Source organism: Geotrypetes seraphini, chromosome 7, assembly GCF_902459505.1.
Source record: "Geotrypetes seraphini chromosome 7, aGeoSer1.1, whole genome shotgun sequence".
Lineage (NCBI taxonomy): Eukaryota > Metazoa > Chordata > Amphibia > Gymnophiona > Dermophiidae > Geotrypetes > Geotrypetes seraphini.
The window spans coordinates 19,845,927-19,861,856 of record NC_047090.1 but is presented as its reverse complement, the minus strand read 5'-3'; the positions used below and the strand labels follow the sequence as shown (position 1 = coordinate 19,861,856).

General features: G+C 45.5%; 1 protein-coding gene across 2 annotated transcripts in view; it reads right to left on the bottom strand.

The window, feature by feature from the left end:
- Positions 1-15,930, bottom strand: part of DUSP16 (dual specificity phosphatase 16) — a 138,697-nt gene that overhangs the window by 110,364 nt on the left and 12,403 nt on the right. Inside the window, exon 2 of one of the 2 annotated variants that reach the window (XM_033952204.1) lies at positions 13,874-14,030. The exons of the other annotated variant lie outside the window; for it this stretch is intronic. The gene's annotated coding sequence lies outside the window, so the exon portion shown is untranslated. The remainder of the gene's footprint in view (positions 1-13,873; positions 14,031-15,930) is intronic. 2 annotated transcript variants of the gene reach the window in all.

Sequence of the window (15,930 nt, the reverse complement as noted above, 5' to 3'; positions counted from 1 at the left end):
AGACAGAAAAATAGAGGGGGGTGACGCTGAAATGAATCATGTGCAAAGGAGAGAAGGGGCCCCAGATATACAGTTTATTGAAGGGACATAGAAAGAGGGAAGATGCCATATGGAAGAGAGAAAGAGTGTGGGCAGTAGATGGAAGGGGTAGAGAGAGAGGACAGAAGCTGGGTGGAAGGGGCAAAGAGAGGGCAGATGTTGCATGGAAGGGAGAGAGGACAAACGCTGTATAGAAAGAAGAGAGCAAAGAGAGGATGATTAAAGCAGAAACAACAAAAGGTAGAAAGATTTTTTTGTTGTTTTACTTAGAATCAAGTAGTATTGTAACTGTATTGCTAAATGTTTATAAATAGGAAATGGAAATAAGGCAATTTTTTGGACTAAACTCCTTTGCTCAGGATAGGATACCATAACAGCAGTATACTGTACTGTTCTGAAGAAAGATTTGGCCTCTGAAAGCTAATTGAAAAATGGATTAGTCCAATAAAATGGTATTTTCTTATTTCTCATTATTTGTTTTATTTTTATTTGTTAATTTGTAAAGTGGTGATTGTTATGTATCAGTTTTTTCAAATTTACATCTAGGGCCTGATTCTCCAAAGTGCGACCCGATTTTAGGCGGCTGTAGGCGTCTAATCAGCCAATCGGGATGCACGTTTTTTAAAAAAAATGTATGTGTTCTGTCATTTTGTTCTTTATAATAGTCTCTGCCATTGTGCCTGGCACCAACATCTGACTCACTGGTCTATAATTTCCTGGATCACCACTGGAACCTTTTTTTCCCATTTGTCTCTCTTCCCCCTCTCCCCACCAAACAGGAGTTGCTTCTTCTTCCGGACTTCCTCGAGTGCCTCCCACACTCACCCATAGGCCTACCTGGACTTATTTTATAATCCCTGATGGTGTAACTGGAGCAGGAACAATTCCTAATTACTTCTGCCCACTCAGGTTCAACTCTCAAAATGGCTACCATGACTGTAGCATTGCTCCTGCGCTGACTACATCACCAGGGATTTGCAAGGTAGTCCTGGGAGAGGGGGGCTACTCTGTATTCTTTATTTTCTACTGTGATTGCAAATAATGCTGTTATGATATTGCACAATTTACCAAAATAAACTAGAGGTCTCCAAATGCTTTTTGATACAGAAATTAAGTCTATAAATTTGGGGCGATAAGCTCCTTAGGAATTACCCTATTTTTCGCTACATAAGACACACCTGACCATAAGATGCACCCACCTGTAGAGGAGGAAAAACCAAGAAAAAAATTCTGAACCAAATGGTGTGCCCTGTACCCTGACCCCCTCTGGTGGTCTAGTAGTAGGCTGGGACAGGGTACAGGGAATGTCTAATGGTGGGCACATCTAATAGTAGGCAAGTCTAGTGGCAGCCAGCCAGCCAGCTCCCAGCCCCAGCCAGTGCCAAGCCAGACAACCCACCCCCAAGCCAGTCAGCCCCAGCCAACCCCAAGCCAGCCAGCCATCCCCAAGGCAACCAGCCAACCCACCCCAAGCCAGCCAACCAGCCAACCCACACCAGCCAGCCAGCCAGGCACCCCCTGGTACCTTTTATTTTTTGCCATCCCGGCAGTCCAGCGCACTTTCTGCGCTCCTGTCTTGGTTCCACTGCTTTCTTCTGGCAGCAACAATGGCACAGCGGTGCACGAGGCAGGTGCATGCTTTTTGCGTGCCTGCTTGATCATGCACTGCACTCCGAATGGCTGCCTGTCAGTTCTTGTCCCACGAGAACTGACAGGCAGCCATTCGGAGTGCAGTGAGGGACTAAGCAGGCACGCAAAAAGAGCACGCCTGCCTCATTCACCGCTGTGCCGCTGACGTTGCTGGAAGAGAGCCATGAAACCGAGGCAGGAGCGTGGAAAACGCGCTGGACCACCGGGATGGCAAAAAAGGTACGGGTTTTGTTTGGGGGGATTTTTACATTCGCTCCTTATGACGCACCCTTATTTCCACCCCCTTTTTGGGGGTGGAAAAAGCAATGTTACTTACCGTAACAGTTGTTATCCAGGGACAGCAGGCAGCTATTCTCACTAATGGGTGACGTGATCCAACGGAGCCCCAATGCGGACGCCTCACAAGCAGTCTTGCTTGAAGAAACTCGAAATTTCGAGTCACCCGCACCGCGCATGCGTGAGTGCCTTCCCGCCTAGCGCAGGTCGCGTCTCCTAAGTTCAGATAGCTAGCAGAGAAGCCAATCCAGGGGAGGCGGGTGGGACGTGAGAATAGCTGCCTGCTGTCCCTGGATAACAATTGTTACGGTAAGTAACATTGCTTTATCCCAGGACAAGCAGGCAGGTATTCTCACTAATGGATGACCTCAAAGCTAACCACAATGGGATGGAGGGAAAGTTGGCAATTTAGGAGAATAAATTTTGCAATGCTGTTTGTCCAAACTATCCATCCCGTCTGGAGAAAGAATCCAGACAATAATGAGAAGTGAAGGTATGAACCGAGGACCAAGTATCAGCCTTACAAATCTCTCAATCGGTGTCAATCTGAGGAAAGCTACAGAGGCTGCCATTGCTCTGACCTTATGGGCTGTGACTTTACTGTGAAGGGGTAATCCAGCTTGGGCATAGCAGAAAGAGATACAAGCCGCCATCCAGTTGGAGATGGTACGCTTAGAGATAGGACGTCCCAACTTGTTCGGATCAAAGGAGATGAAAAGTTGAGGAGCAGTTCTGTGTGGCTTGGTGTGTTCCAGATAGAAAGCCAAAGCACGTTTGCAGTCCAGAGTATGAAGGGCTGATTCTCCAGAATGAGAATGAAGCTTTGGAAAAAACACCGGGAATACAATGGATTGGTTGAGATGAAACTCCGAGACTACTTTAGGAAGGAATTTCAGATGAGTACGAAGAGCCACCTTGTCATGATGGAACAATGTAAAAGGCGGATCCGCAACCCGGGCCTGAAGCTCACTGACTCGCTGAGCAGAAGTGAGGCCAATGAGAAACACCACTTTCCAAGTGAGATACTTCAGAAGAGCCTTGTCAATAGGTTCAAATGGAAGTTTCATAAGCTGAGAAAGAACAATATTGAGGTCCCAAACCACTGGGGGTGGTTTGAGAGGAGGATTGACATGGAAAAGTCCTTTCATGAATCTGGAAACTACAGGATGAGCAGAGAGAGATTTCCCTTGAAGCGGCTGATGGAAAGCAGCAATTGCACTAAGATGGACTTGTATTGATGTAGACTTGAGGCCAGAATGAGACAGGTGCAGAAGACAAGGAGGAATGTTGAGGCTCCTTATGATGAGAAAACCACCAAGCAGAAAATCTAGTCCATTTTTGTTGGCATAGACCTGGGAGGGATGAGACCGCTTCAATGAGGACTCCACCAAGAGGGATTGATGGGAGATTTGGGCACCATCAAACCCCTTATGGTGAACCATGCGGTACCTGGCATCCAATTTACCGGGCACCGCAGGGATGGAGTAGGGCGTCTCAAGACAGCGAACAAAGGTCTGATCCAGCAGCTTATGAAGAGGAAGCTTGAGGGACTCAGCAGGTGGTTGAGGGAGATACATCGTCACCAGATACTCTTTGGAAAATTTGGACCCAGTGTCCAGTTGAATGTCCAAATCCGCTGCCATCTATCGAGGAAAAGAGGAGAAAGACAGTTGGTCAGCCAGAGCAGGGCCTCGAGAAGGACTCGAGGACATTGAGGCCTCTGGATCCAATGAGGACAGGGATCGAGATGGGGAAAAAGATCCCATCATGTCCTTGAGCTCCGGCAGAGGAAGAGGCAAAATAGCCAGTGGTGAATACTCGAGGAAAGGCTGCTTCCGATGAGGCGAGGCATGCCTGGATGAGTGCCTCGAAGAATGTCTCGATCGATGATGAAAGCTGTGTCTGGAAGTAGGCCTCGATGCTCGAGGTGAGTGAGTCTTCACCGAGGTTCCCAGCGAGTGGATGGGGCTGGAAGTGGTGGATCGAAGCAGAGGTGGCTGGCTGGAAGCACCTCGAGGCACCCGCAAAGACTCGAGTCCTTGCATCGAGTGAATCGGTTCCAGTGGAGGCATGGGCAAAGACTCTGCTCCTTGCGATGCATGCATCGATGCCAGACCAGACACTCGCAGAGACTCTGCTCCCTGTAGAGAGTGTGTGTATCGCTGAGGCACTGGACGCGGCTCGACCTTGCAGGAGGCCTCTGTGTGCCCAGGCTGGATTTGAGAGAGAAGCTTCGGCCCCATGGTGGTAAAGAGCTCGATGATTTGCTGGTCTGGAACAAAGCCGGCAAGGAGGGATCCGCATCAGCAATGGGACCACCTGCATGGGCTTTGCGCTCCCTTGAGGCAGTGTGAGAGTGCTTGGGCTTAGAAACCTGGGGAACTTTAAGCACCACCGGAGGAATAGGCTGCTGCGCTACCTGACCTGAGGAGACAGAGGAAGGCATCGCAGCCTGCGTCGAAGACGGAGCCGGTACAAACGAAGCAGGTTTGATGAGGCTCAGAGCAGAAGACGTGAAAGCCTGGGAAGCCTCAGGTGAGGCAGCTGGGGAAGCACCCTTCGATGACGACAGCTCTATTGAAGACTCCATAGTGAACAACTGGTCCCACAAGAAGCAATGACGCTTGAAGGCACGGGCTATAAGTGTTGAACAAGGCCGGCACGATTTCGGAAGGTGTTGAGGCCCGAGACACCGAAGACAGCGTCGATGAGGGTCCGTCTGCAAAATCGCACGCTGGCACTTGATACACTTTTTAAAACCGGTAATAGGCCGGGTGTGAGAAACCCAGGTCCATTTCGGGTCTTACCCACAATAAACCCGGATCCGTTCCTGGTTTTGTCCCAGTGAGCAGGAATATGCACAAGCCACCTAGGTGCAGGAGAGCGGATCAGGTGACTGACCAATTAATTAATCAAGCTGACTCTAGCTCTGACTGGGAAATGGAAATAACAGAAACAGGGCAAGATAAGTGTGAAAGTTTCACTCTAGGCAAACCTCATCCTGACACTGTTAAATACCTCAGGAAATTTGAACAGCCAGTTAAAACCAGGGCTAGAAAGTATCCCGTTTGTGAAAGCAGGAAGCAAGTCAGTGGGTGGAAAACCCTTCCCCCACAGTCTCAGAGCCTGCTGGGAACAGAGAGGGGGAGGCAGCCAAGGGAAGCCAGACCCACGAGGCACTCGGGAGAGGAATACCCAGGAGGGTATGAAGCTGGAGAGAGTCAGACTCTCTCAGACTGGCCCATGCTAGAAGCAGATGATGCAGCTCATATCAGGGAGCCTTGGGAGCAGCCAGAGGAGGAAGCAATGGACACCCAGGCAAGCCAGGCAAGCATTGAAACTCAGCCATTGCCTATGGAAATATAGTGAGTTTAAACCTAGATGTTTTCTCATGCTGTTCATTCCTTTGTGCTGCTAGGGATCTGAAAGTTTAGAAACTTCAGTTTTAAAACTCTCCCTGAAAACTTAAATGCAGAATTATATAACGTGGTATGAGTGTTTGTACTTCCTGGCTGATTGCCAAGCTGAGCCAGCACGTTGTTTTCTCTCAGCTGTGGCTAATCCCAAGTGCACTATTGCAGAGAAGGGAAACGTACATGTGCTATTGAAGACTTGTGATATATCAATGATTTTTGGAACATACAAATGAACTGTTTGGATAAAAGGATATTGATTTAAAACACTGTTGCTCTGGTGAAGAGAACTGAGACCCATAAGCTTGCAAGCCCAGAAGCAGGGACTGCTGTTAATTACAGTGTTATTCAAGTTTTGTTTTTGGAACCTTTATGAGTTTGATTTCATGTGCTATGACGGCATACTGCACTGCAAGGCTGATGCCTGAATGTTTTTGAATTATATTATCATTACTGAAATAAAGCTATTTTTGGTTTTTCACATTCTGACTGAAACCTGTATTCCTTGCATGCATGCCTAAAAGTAAGACCTGGAGGATCCCTTAGTAGCAAGGGACACGTGGGACTGGAGTTTTGGTCATTTTCTTGGGGCTTGCAACATCGGCAAGAACCCGGGGTGTGACACCGGGACATAGGCCAGAAAACCTCCGCCGCAAGATCGAAGCCGCAGGGCTGCGGCCACGTGGCCTGCCCGGTCGAACAGATGGAAGAAATTTAAAAAAAAAAAAAAAAACAATAAAGAACGACAAAAATCAGCGATTAAGTGAAAAATAACCCAAAACCGTGGACATTAGAAGGCACAAGTGAAAAAACTTCACGCAGAGAGTCGAAGACGGATTTCTCGGCTCCGCGGGAAAATAAGAACTGAGGAGACGCACCCTGCGCTGGGCGGGAAGGCACTCACGCATGCACGGTGCGGGCGACTCAAAACTTCGAGTTTCTTCAAGCAAGACTGCTTGTGAGGCGTCCGCATCGGCACTCCGTTGGATCACGTCACCCATTAGTGAGAATACCTGCCTGCTTGTCCTGGGATAAAGTGCATGTTATGGAGTGAAAAATAAGGTAGCCTCTGTGGAGTTATGATGCCAGCTGGTCACTGAAGTGTGGTGCAAAGGTCAGCTACTGTAAAAGCATTGCAGCTTTTAGTTTCAGTTTTCATTAGCTGTAGTCTGGTGTGTGGAAGTTATTTGCTTGGAGATAAAATATGGTCTTTCATTATTCAAATTATATTCTGGCTTGGATATGGTGGAATACAGAGTGATACAGACTGTAAACTATGACAACCCATGGTAGTAGCCCTCACTGGTTCACATTCGCACAACCAAACTTGAGTTTTTTTTGTTTCAGTTTTGGCTGAAACCAGGTGATCAGTTTTGGTTGCAAGTTTTTAGACAGTTTTGGCCGAACCTGAAAAGCATATTCAGTCAGCCACTAGCTTGCATTCTCACTACTTGCATTCTCACTACTTGCATTCTCACAAGTAAGACATATGCCCTGTTTTTGGCTTCAGCATATAAATAAGCATACTTTTTTTTTTTTTTTTAAAGTTTTGAACAGATTACAACCTCCAGATTCTGAACCTCCCTGCATTATCTTATCTTTCGGTGCACATGACTTTCACAAACACAAACAAATAGGATTCTGCTGCCTTAAAGACAATTGTGACTTCTGGGCAACCTTAATGAGATGCTTGCTAAACAAGAGTTTAATGCAAACCTTTAATGGACTGGGATCGTGTTAATTTGTGCCAGTTGCTGGAATAATTCCAGTCTGTCTGGTTAGAGAAACAATATCCATCCAAAACCATTACAATCCCAAACTGGGCCCATCTGGAATGGAAAATATTTTTCTGTATTAAGCAGAGTTGGGCATGCTAAAATTCTCAGAGACTTTTGTTTCAGATCACTTTCTCCCATAAAATAACATAAAACAGAAGTCCTGGCAAGGCAAATGCATTTGTTTTTGGTTCACAGAAGCAGTTCCAGCACTTTTGAGATATACTTTTAAGCAAAAGCACTTTAGCTCAACTCTTTTAACACAATCTATTCATAGCGCTGCAATGGGTTTTTTTTTCAAGCACACACAGAACTAGAAAAAATAATCTTAAAACATTTGCCAACATATCTAGTTTCAAGGGGGGGGGCCCTAGTTTAAAAAGTTAAAGAGCAAGGTGAGCAGTTATTTATACATCACACAACTATTTCTCACTATACCCCAAACTAAAATATACATGGCGACTTGGGAAACACTGGGAACATAAGGTTACTACTTAGAAAGCAACAACTGTTATGGGAAATGTAGCCTGAAAGGAGAACCTTAATATCATAATCATGAAGTCACAAGATCCAGACCGAATAAGAACTTAAAAGGGAAAAAATAAAAAAGGCAGCTCAATATTGGTTTTGGTTTAAAGGAAGAAGCTTTATGAGTAATTATACAATTAGGCCTGGATTCTGAAAGCAGCGCCATGAATCGGCAAATGCCTGATAAAATAGCACCAGTCACATAAGAACATAAGAATTTGCCGCTGCTGGGTCAGACCAGTGGTCCATCGCGCCCAGCAGTCTCACGCAGCGGCCCCCAGGTCAAAGACCAGTGCCCTAAGCGAGACTAGCCCTGCCTGCGTTCGTTCTGGTTCAGCAGGAACATGTTCAACCTTGTCTTGAATCCCTGGAGGGTGTTTTCCCCTATAACAGATTCCGGAAGAGCATTCCAGTTCTCTACCACTCTCTGGGTGAAGAAGAACTTCCTTATGTTTGTACGGAATCTATCCCCTTTTAATTTTAGAGAGTGCCCTCTTGTTTTCTCTACCTTGGAGAGGGTGAACAACCTGTCTTTATCTACCAAGTCTATTCCCTTCATTATCTTGAATGTTTTGATCATGTCCCCTCTCAGTCTCCTCTTTTCAAGGGAGAATAGGCCCAGCATCTCTAATCTCTCACTGAACGATAACTCCTCCAACCCCTTAACCATTTTAGTCGCTCTTCTCTGGACCCTTTCGAGTAGTACCATGTCCTTCTTCATGTACGGCGACCAGTACAAGATGCTGTATTCCAGGTGAGAGCGTATCATGGTCCAGTATAGCGGCATGATAACCTTCTCCGATCTGTTCGTGATCCCCTTCTTAATCATTCCCAGCATTCTGTTTGCCCTTTTCGCCGCTGCCGCGCATTGCGCAGATGGCTTCATCGACTTGTCGACCAGTACTCCAAAGTCTCTTTCCTGGGGGGTCTCTCCAAGTACTGCCCCGGACATCTTGTATTTGTGTATGGGATTTTTGATACTGACATGCATACCTTACACTTATCCACATTGAACCTCATTTGCAATGTTGCTGCCCATTTCTCGAGCATGGTTATGTCGCGTTGCAGATCTTCACAATCCCCTTGCGTCTTCACTACTCTGAATAACTTTATATCATCTGCAAAATTAATCACCTCACTCGTACCCATTTCCAGATCATTTATGAATATGTTGAAGAGCACGGGTCCAAGCAGCGAGCCCTGCGGCATCCCACTGGTGACGTTCTTCCAGTCTGAGGATTGTCCATTTACCCCCACTCTCTATTTCCTATCCGCTAGCCAGTTTTTAATTCATATGAGTATTTCACCCTCTATTCTATGGCTCTCAATTTTCCAAAATAGTCGTTCATGCGGAACCTTGTCGAACGCCTTCTAAAAATCCAGATATACAATGTTAACCGGGTCACCCTTGTCTACCTGCCTGTCTACTCCCTCGAAGAAGTGCAGCAAGTTCATCAAGCAAGATCGTCTTTTGCTGAAGTCGTGCTGACTGGTCCTCAACAGATTATGTCCATCAAGGTGATCAATGATGCGGTCTTTTATTAGCACCTCTGCCATCTTTCCCGGTACTTAGGTCAGACTCACCAGTGTGTAGTTTCCCGGATCTCCCCTCGAACCTTTTTTGAAGATTGGCATAACATTCTCCACCTTCCAGTCCTCCGGAATCTTTCCCGATTTGATCGACAAGTTGGCTATTAGTTGAAGTAGTTCAGTTATAGTCCCTTTCAGTTCCTTGATGACCCTCGAATGGATGCCCGAGGATTTGTTGCTCTTAAGCCTATCAATCTGCCTGCATACTTCTTCTAGACTAACCGTCAATCTTGTCAGTTTCCCGTCTTCGCCTCCAGGGTATAGCCTGTCGGGTTCTGGTATGTTGTGTATATCCTCTTCGGTAAATACAGACATAAAAAATGTGTTCAGTTTATCGGCAATTGCTTTGTAATCCTTTAGGACAAAACAATCGCCGATAAACTATCACTTCGATTATGGTGCCACTTTCAGAATCGCGGCCTGTGTCAAAGATAGGCCTGGAAATGTAGGCCAGGGTTTTACAGGCATGCATTCAACCTAGAATCATGCTTAGCGATGCCAAACATCAACCCTGCCCATAGCCATGCCTCCTTTGTTATTTGGTGCCGCTAAGCATCTGAATAGATGCGATTCCGGCACCGTATTTTGTAGGCGTCTCGTGGCACCTACTTTTTTTTCTTTTAATTTGATTTTAATTGTTTTTTAATGGTGCAGTCAATTACCATGCCATAAATTAGGAAGAGGATAAGCACTGTACATATGCTAGAGCAAGGAGGGGGTACTAAAGGAGGACAAAGCCATCGCTGACAAACTGAACACATTTTTTGCGTCTGTATTTACCAAAGAGGATAAATCCAATATACCTAAGGCCGACAGGCTATACAGAGGAAATGAAGATGGGAAGCTCGACGGTCAATCTAGAAGAGGTATGCAGATAGATTGATAGGCTTAAACACGATAAATCCCTGGGACTGGACGGCATTCACCTGAGAGTAATCAAGGAACTGAAAGGGGTTATAGCTGAATTGCTCCAACTAATAGCCAATCTGTCAATCAAATCAGGAAAGATTCCAGAAGACTGGAAATTGGCGAATGTTACACCGATCTTCAAGAAAGGTTCAAGGGGAGATCCGGGAAACTACAGACCAGTGAGTCTGACTTCGGTACCGGGAAAGATGGTAGAGACACTGATAAAGGACCACATCATCAATCACCTTGACGGACACAAACTGATGAGGACCAGCCAGCACAGCTTCAGCAAAGGAAGATTTTGCTTGACAAACTTACTGCACTTCTTCGAAGGAGTAAATGGGCTGATAGACAAAGGTGACCTGGTTGACATCGAATATCTACATAGCCACGGAATCGAGGGTGATATACTCATGTGAGTTAACAACTGGTTGGCGAATAGGAATCAGAAAGTGGGTGTGAATGAACAATACTTGGACTGGAAAAGTGTCACGAGTGGAGTGTGGCAGGGTTCGGTGCTTGGGCCTGTGCTCTTCAACATATTTATAAACGACCTAGAACTTGGCACAAAGAATGAGGTGATTAAATTTGTGGACGATACAAAGTTATTCAGAGTAGTGAGGACACAGAAGGATTGCAAAGACCTACAAAGAGTCATAAATACACTCGAGGAATGGGCCGCGAAATGGAAAATGAGGTTCAACGTCGATAAGTGCAAGGTGATGCATGTCGGTACCAAAAATCATATGCACGAATACAGGATATCTGGAGCTATACTCGGAGAGAGCCCCCAGGAAAGAGACTTGGGAGTACTTGGAGACAAGTCAATGAAACCGTCCGCGCAATGTGCGGCAGCGACAAAAAGGGCTAACAGATTGCTAGGAATGATTAAGAAGGGGATCACAAACAGATCTGAAAAGGTTATCATGCCTTTATACCGGGCCATGGTACGCCCCCACCTGGAATACTGCATCCAACAGTGGTCACCATATATGAAAATGGACATAGTACTACTCGAAAGGGTCCAGAGAAGAGGAACAAAAATAGTTAAGGGACTGGAGGAGTTGCCGTACAATGAGAGGCTAGAGAAACTGGGCCTCTTCTCCCTTGAGAAGAGAAGACTGAGAGGGGACATGATCGAAACTAGAGAATGACACGGGGAAAAAATCTGTCCCCATCACTGCCCCGTCACTGGCCCACCGCCCCGTCACCGCCATTCCCTTCACCGCCCCGTCACCGCCATCCCCTTCACCGCCCCGTCACCATCACTGCCATCCCATTCACCGCCCCGTCACCGTCCCCATAGCATCCATATAAGCCTTAGTACTGCAATATTTAGCTTATTCCTTTCTTATAAATCAAAGTTCTGGCTGCTGAACTAGAGAAAGAGATGTTCAGCTGCAGGGCTTTGTTTATAAATTTTTATCAACACAACTAATATACTACTTTATCCTAAAGCAAAAAATAAATAAATAAATAAATAGAATTTTTTTTTCTACCTTTGTTGTCTGGTTTCTGCTTTCCACATCTTCTCATTCAATTCCTTCCATCCACTGTATGTCTTCTCTCTGCGTCTTCCATTTGCTGTGCCTCTCCCTTCAACCCCCCCCCCCAATTGGTCTAACACCCATCATCTTCCCTCCGCTCCCCCATAGTCTGGCATTTGTCTTCTTCCCTTCTAGCGTCTTCTCCCCACTCTGTCTTCCATATTTCCCTTCATGGTCTGTTCCTCTCTACCCTCTTTCAATGTCTGTTCTATTCCTTTCTACCACCTCCCTCCTTCACCATCTGTTCCTTTCTATCACCCTTCAGCTCCTCTTGCGTGGCTTATCTATCTACCTCCCTCCCTCTTATTTTCGTGGCAAGTTACAATGGACCCTGCGAGCTCGGTCCCTGTCCCATCCCCACAAGCCATCTTGCTTCTGTGTTCCTATTTTCCCCATTTCTAATATCTCCCCTGTGTCCATATACCATCCCAATGGCATGTCCCCTTTATGTCTCTGTCCCTATGCCCCATGCACATAATTTCCCCTCTTTCTGTTACCTTCCTGTGTCCAGATTTCCCTTATCTTCCTCTTCCATACCAGTGTGTCTCTTCTTTTCAACTCCATCTAGCTTCTCTCCCTCTTTCTTCCCCCCCCCCCCTGCTTCCAGCATCTAGCTCACCTGCCTGTCCTCCCCTTTCTTTCCTGCTGTGGGTTTCTTTCTTTCCCTCTTCATCTCCTTGGCCCAGAAACTTTTTCCCTTTTACTCCCTCCTTCCTAGTGTGAGCCGGGAACTCGTGCAATCGCGCGGTTCAGCAGCCCCCACCTCCCCGATCGCAGCGTTTAGCCAGCTCCCTCCCTCCACCTCACCTTATATGCCGAGTTTGTGGGGGCTGCTGGACCACGCGATTCTTGATGCCTCACTGCGGAGACAAGACCATTCACCGCTCCACCTTGTCCCCGTCTCCGCAGCGACTACTATTTTTCTTTCCACGTTTCGGCAGGTTACCCATGCCTAGCCGCGGGTAACAACCACCGTGTCATTCTCTAATCGAAACATTAAAGATATTGAAAGGAATTGACTTAGTAGAGAAAAAGAGACTGTTTACCCTCTCCAAGATGAAGAGAACGAGAGGGCACTCGCTAAAGTTAGAAGGGAAAAGATTCTGTACAAATGTAAGGAAGTTTTTTTTCACCCAGAGAGTGGTAGAAACCTGGAATGCTCTTCCGGAGGCTGTTATAGGGGAAAACACCCTTCAGGGATTCAAGACAAGGTTGGATAAGTTCCTACTGGATCAAAACATACACAAGTAAGACTAGACTCTAAATAGGGCACTGGTCTTTGACCTAAGGGCCGCCGCGTGAGCAGACTGCTGGGCATGATGGACCACTGGTCTGACCCAGCAGCAGCAATTCTTATGTTCTTATGCTGGTAGAGCACCTACCATACCTTCCTAATGCTGCTGCTTTTAGAATCCAGCCTGGATTGGACCTTTAAGACCAACACATAGTCATTGGCGTTCTAGAATGTTACACATTTTAACAATGGAAAGTATGCAATTATCAGAATGGGACACTAGACAGGGAAGACAAATTTTTACTATTTGGCAACCTTATGTACATACATTAACACCACACACTCGCAGTCACATATTATTTAATATGTAATTACAGTTCTAAAATGGGGGAAAGGGGAGGGAATTGGGTATATTTGCTTTTAGTGATAATGTTTATTATATATTAACTCTGTAAATGTTGGTTTTATTCTTGTATTTGAAATGATTTTTTTTTTTTTACTATTTTGTTTGTATTTGAAATTTAATAAATATGATTTACATTAGAATCCAGCCTGAATGTATAGATGAACTTACATCGATTAAGACATCTGGCTTCAAACTAGCTTAGTAAGTCATATGTTATTTCAGGCACCAATGTTCTCTCCACCCAGTTCCGAAGCACCCCTCACAACTAAAACTACAAGGAGGTCACTAGTGCGGGAGCAATTCTCTTGCACTGCCTGTGGTCTCCTCTGCACAATTTGTTTGCTGCGGTCTCCCCAAGAGGAAACAGGAAGTTGCTTCAAAAGATGGGGTGGGGTGGACCATGGCAAAGGAACAGTACAGAGGAGGCCATGGCAGCTCTGGAGAATCGAAGAACAGTGGCTTAGGCACTTTTGCTCCCCCCTGCCCCAGACCAACATTACACTTACAGTTCTGGGACTCAGGAAGCCGACGCCAACGCTCTGTGCTGATGTATAGCCTTGAGTGTCTGTACATGCTGAAGGCCTACTGGACTCCCTTTGAGAATCCCGGAGAGGGTGTGACTTGTTCCCATCCAGATAATAATTCATTGATATAATCCCCCATCTGAACAAAGTTAGAATTTTAAAGTTCAGAATCTTCACTTTCGAATGAGCCTTTTCTACACCTGTCTTAATATTAAGCCACACCATGGAATGATCACTGGATGCCAAATGATTACCCACTATAACAACATCAGAAACACTTTCTCCATTTGTAAGTACTAAGTCCAATATGGTCCCATCCTGCATGGGTTCCATTACAACTGCTGGAACAATTCTCCTTGTAGAGAATCCAAGATCTCCCTACTTCTAGGAGATCCTGCAATAGGGATACCCCAGTCAACATCTAGCATATTAAAATCTCATATTAGTAGTATTTCACCTTTTACAGCTATATTTTGAATGTCTTCTATTAAATCTCTACTTCTTCCATCTGTGAAGGAGGTATGTATAATCACATCAGTATAAATATGTTTTCCATCCCCTCTTTCAAGTTTGACCCACAGTGCCTCTTCCTTACCCTGCAGATCCTACAATTGTATGGCTTTAATATAATCTTTAACATATAATGCCACTCCTCCTCCTGTTCTTCCTAACCTGTCTTACCTGAAAAGATTATAGCCAGGTATAACTATATCCTAGTCATGGCTCTCCGTGAACTACATCTCTATGATTGTCACTAAATCCAACTCGGCCTCTTCCATTACAGCCTCTAGAGATCAAGAACCTTGGTTTTCCATACTTCAAGCATTAGTATATACCACTTTCCAGACACTGCCCCTTTTTCTCATTTGTGTAAAGGTATTTAGTGATTTACTTACCAGGGGACTTTGATCACCTTGCCCTGATAATTCTAGTTTAAAGCCCTCTTCATCAGGTTAGCTGTCTGCTGCTGAAGGTAATCCTTCCCTTATCTGACAGATGCACACCATCCCTGCTCAGCAGCCCTCAATATGTGAAAGATGGCAACATGACACATCAGACCTCTATTACTGGCATCACTCTTGAATTATATACAAAAATCAATAAAGCAATTGAATAAGAGAGGAATCAAGTTAGTACAGAGATGAGCATATTTAGACAAGATTAAATGTAGGTGGTTCAGAGTTTTTTTTCGCATCAGAATAGTGCAGTGCGTTTCCCTGGAGGCCTTACATTCCACTTGGCTGTCTATAAGTCTATAAGCCGGGCCCACAAAAACAAGAGGGCATTCAGAAAAATTGAAAGGAGACAGATTCAAAACGAACGCTAGGAAATTCTTCTTCACTCAGAGGGTAGTGGACATCTGGAATACGCTCCCAGAGGAGGTGATAGGGCAGAGTACAATATTGGGCTTCAAAAAGGGATTGGATGACTTCCTGAAGGATAAGGGGATTGAAGGGTATAGGTACAGGTATTAAATGAATAGGGGATGAAAGACTTAGGTAAGGTCCAATGACAGGTCACGGACCTGGGGGGCCGCCGCGGGTGCGGATTGCTGGACACGATGGACCCCTGGTCTGACCCGGCAGAGGCAATGCTTATGTGCTTAAGTCTGTATGCACAAGTGTTAAACCAGCATAGGGTGCTTTAAGACCCTCTGATATTTTGAAAATGAGTAGGGCAGAATCCAAACAACTCAGGCTCTCTATGCAGTCATAAGTTTTATTTTGTGGAGCAACAATCACCCACTTGGAAGACCTTGACTAATCAGTACAGCAATTACTAGTAGTTATTGCTCCCTCGGAATTATCACTTCCCTTCTTTGATGTCTTCTCAGTAGTGTTGGGCAAAGGGCTGGTGACTCTTCAGCATAAGGCAGTTTATACCTGCAAAGCTTGCAGACGTGCTAAAACTGAATTTAGCCAGCTGTCTTTAGCTGAAAGTATCAGATGGATCTATGTTACTTACACAGACGAAGACATTTGAGAACTCATTCAGTTGCAAAGCTGAAGTCAAGCCAGTGATTCCTGTTCAGAGATTTA